We start from the raw sequence: 9,239 nt of genomic DNA, 5'->3' as shown, positions 1-9,239 counted from the left end.
ACTTTTTCAACTGTTTTTGAAATATCTTCAGCACAATTTTATTTTCATGTGATATTAATAATGTTGTTAGGGGATTTCTGCATCTTGTGGATCACCTGGGCAAAAATATGGGTCTCTTCCTGTTAATTGGCCAGGTGACGGTCTGTCAAATTCCTAGGCATAGATGAATAGCAATTATGAAACTTTTCAAATGGTAGTCTGTTAATTCCTGGACCTTTATGTCATTGCCTTCAATGCAGCTTGCACTTCTTCCTTCAATATCATAGGTTCTTGATCACATGCTACCTATTGAAATGGTTGAACACAGACCAACTGTTTTGACACAGTGACTCTATGCTACTTCTATCTTCTCTTTATGCTTTCTGTGTCGGTAAATATTTTGTCTATAAAACCCTTCAGTATTGTATATAAAGTCTTGAATTTTTTCTTCAGTTCTTTCTGTTTGAAAAATGCTGAATGTGTTCTTCCCTTTTGGTTTCTAAACACCAGATCTTTGCACATTTCAGTATAATATTTTGTTCTCTTAATCTGCTCTTTGAAATATTTTGTTCAGCTCTTTCACTATATTATTTCTTTCTGTCATTTTAGGTATTCTGAATTCCAGACCATGTTTCTGAGTCTCTTCTAATGTAATATTGGTCTTTTCCTTCTTTCCTGTCTTTCTAATGACTATGTGGTTTCTTCATGTTTGATGTCTGGTGTTATCCTCTTCACATATGGATTTTGGTCATTAATGTTCAACATATGAAATTTATTATTTACACGGTCATCTAAACTCAGGTAGAATATACTCAAAACTTGTATTTTGGGTCTTGTGGACGTTCTTTAATTTTTATCAGCTTCAACTTAAACTTGCATCTGAGCAATTGTTGATCTGTTTCACAGAAGGCCCTTGGTCTTGTTCCAACTTATGATATTGAGCTTCTCTATCATCTCTTTCCATATATGTAGTTGATTTGATTACTGTATATTCCATCTGGTAAGATGCAAATGTATAATTGCTTATGTTGTTGAAAAGAGGTATCATCAATGAATGAGTGATTGGTCTTGTAAAATTTTGCCAAACTATCTATCTCTGGTGTCATTTCTATAAACAAGGCCATGGTTTCCAACTACTGATCCTTCTTCATTTCTCACTTTTTCATTCCAAATCACCAGTGCATACTAAGTATCTTGATTGCAAGTTTGACCAGTTTTAGACTATAGAAGTTGTGGTTGTTGTTGTTAAATGCCGTCTAGTTGGTACCGACTTATAACAACCTTGTATAAGGTTTGCAATGAAATGCTGGTAAGTATGAACTGCCAACCTTGTGGTTCAAACTGACCTTGCAGTCTAATGCTTTATCCAACAGTGTAACACCAAGACTCTGTAGAAGTTGTTAAACAGCTTCAAATTTACCACTGTAAATACAGCTTTTCACCACTCCCCTGTCAATTTGTCCTGCTGTGGTGGCTTGCATGTTGCTGTGATTAAAGAAGCTATGCCATGGGTATTTTAAATACCAGCAAGGTCAACCATATTGGACAGGTTTCAGCTGAGCTTCCAGATGAAGACAGACTAGGAAGAAGGGGAGATGGACTACTTCCAAATAGGTAATCACTGAAAACATTATGATTAGCAGTAGAACACTGTCAGATAGCACAAGAATATTGACTATTGAAACAAGATGAAGAATAGCGTAATATTGTCAGACATAGTACCAGAAGATGAGTTTTTCAAGTATTTTAGAGATGAACCTCAAAATATGACTGGGGGAGTGCTGTGTTCTCAAAGTAGAGTTAAGCGTGATGACACGAATAAAGCCTTTAAGACCTTCATTAAGTGATAGAACACATTTTAAAATGAAGAGAAAGAGCTGTAAACACCCATTAGAAATCAGAACAGGGAATGAACAAAGTATGAATCTAGAAACATTGGAAATTGTCCAAAATGTATTGCTGCTGTTGCTAAGTACAGTCAAGTCAGTGCCAACTCATAGTGATCCTGTATAGGGTTTCCAAGGAGTGGGTGGTGAATTTGAACCACAGACTTTTCAGTTCAAACTGACTTTGCAGTCCAGGGCATTAGTTCACAGTGGCACACCAGGACTCCCTAAGCATGAATGAACTAAAATGGCCTGGCATTGACCATTTTGAATCTATCACATTGTTTACTCTACGTGGTATGACAAATTGAAGAAGAATGATGTTGCATTCATCATCAAAAGAATATATTAAGATCTGTCTTGAAGTACAATGCTGTCTGTGATAGGATAATATCCATACTCCTACAAGGAAGATCAGTTAATACCACTATTATTTAAATTTATACACTAAACACTAAATTAGTGATGATGAAATTGAAGAATTCTTTCCACATCTTCAGTCTGAAATTGATCAGATATGCAATCAAGTTGTATTGATAATTACTAATGGTTGAAATGTGAAGGTTGGAGACAAAGAGGAAGGATCAGTAGATGGAAAATATGGCGCTGGATATAGAAAAGATGATGCTGGATATCACATGATAGAATTTTGAAAGACCAATGACTTCTTCATTGTAAAGACCTTTTTTAAACATTAAAGATGACTATACACATGCACCTCACCAGATGTAATACACAGAAATAAAATTGACTACATCTGTGGAAAGAGATGGTGGAAAAGCTCCATATCATCAGCCAAAACAAGGCCAGGGGCAGACTGCAGAACAGACCATCAATTGTTCGCAATCAAGTTCAGGCTGAAGGTGAAGAAAATTAAAACAAGCCTATGAGAACCAAACTATGACATTGAATATATCTTACCTAAAGTTAGAGATCATCTGAAGAACAGATTTTATGTATTAGACCCTAAAGACCAAAGCCCAGAAGAGTTGTTGGATGACATCAAGAGCATCCTATAGGAAGAAAGCAAAAGGTCATAAAGAAGACAAAAAAGAAGGAAAAGAACAAAATGGATATCAGAAAAGACTCTGAAATTTGCTCTCCAGTATAGAGATGCTACAGTAAAAGGAAGAAACAAGGAGGTAAAAGAGCTAAATAGAACATTTCAAAGTGCAGCTCAAGAAGACCAAGTCAAATATCATCACAAAGTGTACAAAGACCTGGAATAGAAAGAAATAGTGAAGAACACGCTTAGCATTTCTCAAGAAGAGGGAAGTGAAAACAAAAATTCAAGCCTCAATTTACAATATTGATGGATTTTACAGAAAAAATATTGAATAATGCAGAAAACGTCAAAAGAAGATGGAAGGAATACACAGAGTCACTGTACCAAAAATAAACAGTCACTGTTCAGCCATTTCAAGAGACAGTATATGCTAAGAAGGCTAAGGTACATTTAAGGCATTGACAAGAAACAAGGCTCCAGGTATGGATGGAATACAAATTGAAATCATTCAACAAACTGATGTAACAGTGGAAGCACTACTCATCTAGGCCAAGAAATTTGTAAGACAACTAACTACCTGGCAAACTGACTGTAAGAGATCCATATTTGTGCTCATTACAAATATAGGTGACCCAGTGGAATGTGTAAGTCACTGGATAACATTATTAATATCTCATACAAGTAAAACTTTGCTAAAAATAATCCAAAAGACAGTTGCAATCATACAATGACAGAGTACTTCCAAAGTTTCAAGTCAGATTCAGATGAGTTTGTGAAACGAGGGATATCACTGCTGATGTCAGATGGATTATATCTTAACCAGATAACACCAGAAAGATGTTTGACTGTGTTTTATTGGCTATTCAAAGGCTTTTGATTATGTGGATCATGACAAATTCTGGACAACATGCAAAATATGAGTATTCCAAAACACTTAATTTTGCTTGTAAGGAAACTGTACATAGGCCAAGAGGTTGTTGTTAGAACAGAACAAGGGAACAATGAATGGTTTAAAATTAGCAAAGTTGTTTGCCAGGGTTGTATTCTTTCACCACACTTATTCAAACTGTATGTTGAGCAAATAATTCAAGAAACTGGATTACATGAAGAAAAATATGGAATCAAATATGGAGGAAGTTTCAATAACAACCTGCAACATGCTGATTATACAACCTTGCTTGCTGAAAGTGAAGAGGAGTTCAAATACTTATGGATGAAGATCAAGGGTTGCACCTCAATGTGAAGAAGACAAAAATCCTTACCACTGGACCAATAAACAACATCCATATAAATGGAGAAAATATTGAAGTTTGCAAAGACTTCATTTTGCTTGGATCAACCATCAGCACTCATGGAAGCAGCAATCAAGAAATTAAATGATGTATATCTTTAGGTAAATATGCTGTACAAGACCTCTTTAAAGCGTTCAACAGCAAAGATGTCAATTTGAGGACTAAGGTGTGCCTGACCCAAGCCATGGTATTTTTTAAAACCTCGTATAAATGTGAAAGTTGGACAGTGATTAAGGAGGACTATAGAAGAATTGATGCATTTGATATATGATATTGGAGGAGAATATTAAAGGTACAATGGACTGCCAAGAGAGCAAAGCACAGCCAGAGTGTTCCTTGGATGCCAGGATTGGCAGACTTTGTTCCTCATACTTTGGGCATATTGTCAGTCCCTGGTGAAGGATATCATGTTTGGTAAAATGGATGGTAATGGGAAAAAAGGAAGACCCCTAACTAGATGGATTGGTACAGTGGCAGCAAAAATGGGCTCAAACATAACAATGATTGTGAATTTGGTGCAGGACTTGCTCATTCTGTTGCTATGAGTTGATATGGACTGGATGGCACCTAACAACAACAACAAATACAGTTTTTAAAAAATTTTCATCAAATATTAGCATTTCATTAGATAATCTAATAAATATTCATTGATATTGTCTATATGCTAGGTAAATCAATTTTCTCAAATAAGAAATCCGGAAAAATATGTGAGATTAATATATATTCAAATAAGGTATACATTCAGTTCTTGAATGTGACATAACCCATTCTAATAAGTCTCCATTTTTCTGAAGCATCCATAATTTATTTAACATGATTGTGATTTTCTTCTGAGAAACTCTAAGAAATTCACTAAGTAAATATAAAATAGGATGTTCTGCAATTGGTTCACAAAGCAAGATTAATGAGACCATGTAGTTGGTGATGACAAGGTCATGCTGAGCAGTCATTGGAGATTAGGTTGTAACCATCTGTTTTTCATGTGATGTCTTAATAAACACCACCACCTACACTGATGTGTTATTACAGCCAGCCTCCTGTATACTTGTAGATCAGTGTACTTGGACATGAGTAAGGAATTTCTTCAACCACACACCCTCTGAGTCATCACATGGAAGGTCTGTGGCCTACATTAACAGAGAGATCCCATATTCAAAGTTCCCCCTTTCCTTGTTTTAAAGATTGCTTGGTGAAAGGATTGGCATGGAAATGTTAGAATAAAGAGGTCACATAAAGAGAAATAGAGATGAGTGTCTGGAAAAAAACTAAGAGATACAGCAAAATATCTGTAATCTTTGATAAGAAAGAAAAAAACAGGGAAAAAATGAATTATAAATCAAATCATAGTTAATATGAATGTCATAATAATAAAGAATTAGTCACTGGACTGCAAGTTCAGTTTGAACTGGAAGGTTGGTGATTCAAACCCAGCAGCAGTTCGTTAGAAACCTTATATAGTATAGCTATGGTTCAGAACCGACTCCAAAGCACCTAACAAGGATTATATCATAGCTAAAAATGTCTATGACTGACACATACACACACACGAGGAAGCTTCAAAAAGTTCATGAAAAATAGAATGACAAGATAATGGAATTTTTTCATAAACTTTTTGAAGATGTCTCATCTATCCTTGCATAAATACACACACTGTCTCTCTCTTTATATATATACATACAGAAAGAGATATGCATACCACCATTTGCACTACTCAGGTTCTTTTATAATTTAAATATTTATGAATGCAAAGTATGTTGCCAAATATATAAATATATACACCTATATAAGTACACATAAATATATATACCTATATAAAAACACACACATATATACATATATATACATATATATATATACTACTTACAGCATTACAGCATATATATATATATGCACTTTGTTGTTGTTGTTGTTATGTGCTGTGGAGTCGATTCCAACTCATAGTGACCCTATACAGGGTTTCTGAGGCTGTAAATCTTTACGGGAGCAGAACGCCTCATCTTTCTCCTGTGGAACAGCTGGTAATTTCGAACTGCTAACCCTGAGGTTCGTAGCCTGATTCATAACCACTATGCTACCAGAGCTCCTTAGTCACAGTCTTTTATAACCTAGATATTTTTGAACAAATGTATATATATATAGACCAAAAGAAATGGTCAATGTTCAACCATTTCTAGAGGTAGCATAAAATCAAGAGTCAGAGATCCTGAAGGAAGAAGTCCAAGGTATATATATATATATATATATATATATATATATATGCATTAAAAATAGGAAAAAAGAGACCAATTGTGGATCTAAAAGAGGCTCTGAAACTTGTTTTTAAGCATAGAGTAGCAAAATCAATTGGAAGAATTAATGAAGTGGAAGAGAGCTGAGCAGAATATATACATATATTGTTGTTAAGTGCTGTCGAGTTGATTCTGACCCATAACGACCCTATATAGGGTTTCTGATGAGTGGCTGGTGAGTTTGAACCATTAGGTCCAACACTTGTCCTACAGCACCATGCCAGTATTCCAATAAATATATGATTCTGTTGTGTATTAAGTCTTTGATAAAACTGAGACTTTTTTCTAATATAAAGTTGTCAGCCTCATTATCTTTATGTGAGCTATGTTTTTTAACAAAATTGTTGCTTATTAAATTTGTTTGAGAACGACCTGTTTTTCATGCCACATCTGATGAAGTTTGAGGAATATTTTTTGTAAGTTGCTGGCATATATGTAAAATTTAATGCAGCTATCAGTTTCCTCCAAAATTATAAGAGTTGCTTCAATTATGACATTTTTCAGTAATCAAATATAATAATCACGGCTCCCTCACTTTTACATTTTATTTTATGCCATGTCTTAATATTCAGCAATTGTCTACAAATTACCCATTTGAACTTAACACTGACTCAGGAGTCAAAGTGTATTTTCCTACAAACTAAAAAATAACTCTTGTTTTCAACTGCCCTAAAACTACTATTTGTTTAGCTAGCAAACTATATTTATTAGATTTACTGAAATAAAGAGAATACCACAGTGACATAACAAAATGTGCAAAGACCTGGAGTTAGAAAACCAAAAGGGAAAAACATACTCAGCATTTGTCAAGCTGAGGGAATTGAGGGAAAAATTCAAACCTTGACTTGCTGTACTGAAGGATTCTATGAGTAAAATATTGAATGATACAGAAAGCATCAAGAGAAGATGAAAGGAACAAACAGAGTCACCGTACCAAAAAGAAACGGTCAATGTTCAACTATTTCTAGAGGTAGCATAAGATCAAGAGTCAAAGATCCTGAAGGAAGAAGTCCAAGGTACATTGAAATCATTGGCAAAGAACAAAGTGCCCTGACTTGATGGAAAACAAATGGAAATCTTTGAAAAACTGATGTGGCACTGGAGGCACTCAATTCATCGATGCCAAGATATTTGGAAGACAACTACATGTCCAACTGACTGGAAAAGATCTGTTTTTATGCCCATTCTGAAGAGAGGTAACTCAACAGAAGGCGGGAATCGTCATACAATATCACTGATAGCCTACATGAGTAAAATTTTACTAAAGATAACACAAAAATGGCTGCAACCAGCTTTTATTTGTTCTTTCCTGCTATCTTGCTACCCTGGGCACATCTGCTGTGCCGCTCCACCCTGTCCCACTCCCGCAGGCTTTCCTAGAGGGTTCTCTCCACCTCCACCCACACCCCCAAAGCTCAGCCCCCGCAACCACCCGCTACTCTGTCCACTATGGAGAAGACGGAGTAGATCCAGAAGGCGAAGTTACAACGACATGGACACCTGCATGAAAGCCGTGTCAGAGCAGGGGGCCGAGCTATCCAAGGAGGAGCGAGGAGCGGGACTTGCTCTTGGTGGCCTCCAAGAACGTGGTCCAGGGCCGCAGGTGGGCCTGGAAGGTCATCTCCAGCATTGAACAGAAAACCGACACTTCCGACAAGAAGTTGCAGCTGATTCAGGACGATCAGGAGAAAGTTAAGTCTGAACTGAGACCCACCTGCACCACGGTCCTGGAATTGTTGGATTTAATAGCCAATGCAAATAATTCAGAGAGTAAGGTCTATCTGAAAATGAAAGGAGATTATTTCCGGTACCTTGCTGAAGTGGTGATGATGGAGAACAAACGATAGCTAATTCTCAAGGAGCTTATACCAAGAGGCATTTGATATAAGCAAGAAGGAGATGCAACCTACAACATCCATAAAAAATGAGAAAAGACTGAAATTGTGAAAGACCAGTTTTTGTTTGTGATCAACCATCAACACTCATGGAAGCAGCAGTCAAGAAACTAAACGATGGATATCATTAGGCAAATCTGCTGCATAAAATCTCTTGAACGTGTTCAAGAGCAAAGATGTCAGCTTGAGAACTAAGAATTAAATAATTATTGGATGCATCTGACTCAAGCCATGGTATTTTCAAGAACTTCCTATGCATGTGAAAGTTTGGCAGTGAATAAGGAAGACTGCAGAAAAATTGATGCATTTGAGTTGTGGTGTTGGAAGAGAATATTAAAGGTACCATGGACTGCCAAAAGAACAAACTAATGTAACTTGGTTCATTATGGCAAACATTATTAATCAATAACTTGCTTATGGAGACTCATTTCAAATTCTTTGTCTCACTACATCTGTTGCTGTTTACCATGGAGTCAATTCTGATTCTGATTCATATATGTCAGAGTATAACTGTGTTCCATAGGGTTTTCAATGGCTGACTTTTCAGAAGTAGATCATGGGCCTTTCTTTTAAGGCATCTCTGATTGGACTTAAACTGCCAATATTTTGGTTGTTGTTGTTGTTGTTAAGTGCCGTCGAGTCGGTTCCGACCATAGCGACCCTGTACAGGGTTTCCGAGGGTGTAAATCCTTACGGGAGTAGAAAGCCTCATTACGCCCTCGGAAACCCTGTACAGGGTCGCTATGGGTCGGACCCGACTTGATGGCACTTAACAACAACAATATTTTGGTTAATAGCAGAAAATTACATTGGTTTTTATTCTCATTCTCATAAACATGAAATGATCATATGGTTTTTCATTGGAATAATTAATTCATCAGTAGCGCATTTAA

The 9,239-nt window shown here is 36.2% G+C and overlaps 1 pseudogene; it reads left to right on the top strand.

The window, feature by feature from the left end:
* Positions 1 to 7,900: 7,900 nt before the first annotated feature.
* LOC102815140 lies at positions 7,901 to 8,398 on the top strand (annotated as a pseudogene).
* Positions 8,399 to 9,239: the final 841 nt, after the last annotated feature.

Source organism: Chrysochloris asiatica, unplaced genomic scaffold, assembly GCF_000296735.1.
Source record: "Chrysochloris asiatica unplaced genomic scaffold, ChrAsi1.0 scaffold00211, whole genome shotgun sequence".
NCBI classification, from domain to species: Eukaryota; Metazoa; Chordata; class Mammalia; order Afrosoricida; family Chrysochloridae; genus Chrysochloris; species Chrysochloris asiatica.
Note: the sequence above shows the minus strand (reverse complement) of the source record. Positions and strands in the feature narration are given on the sequence as shown.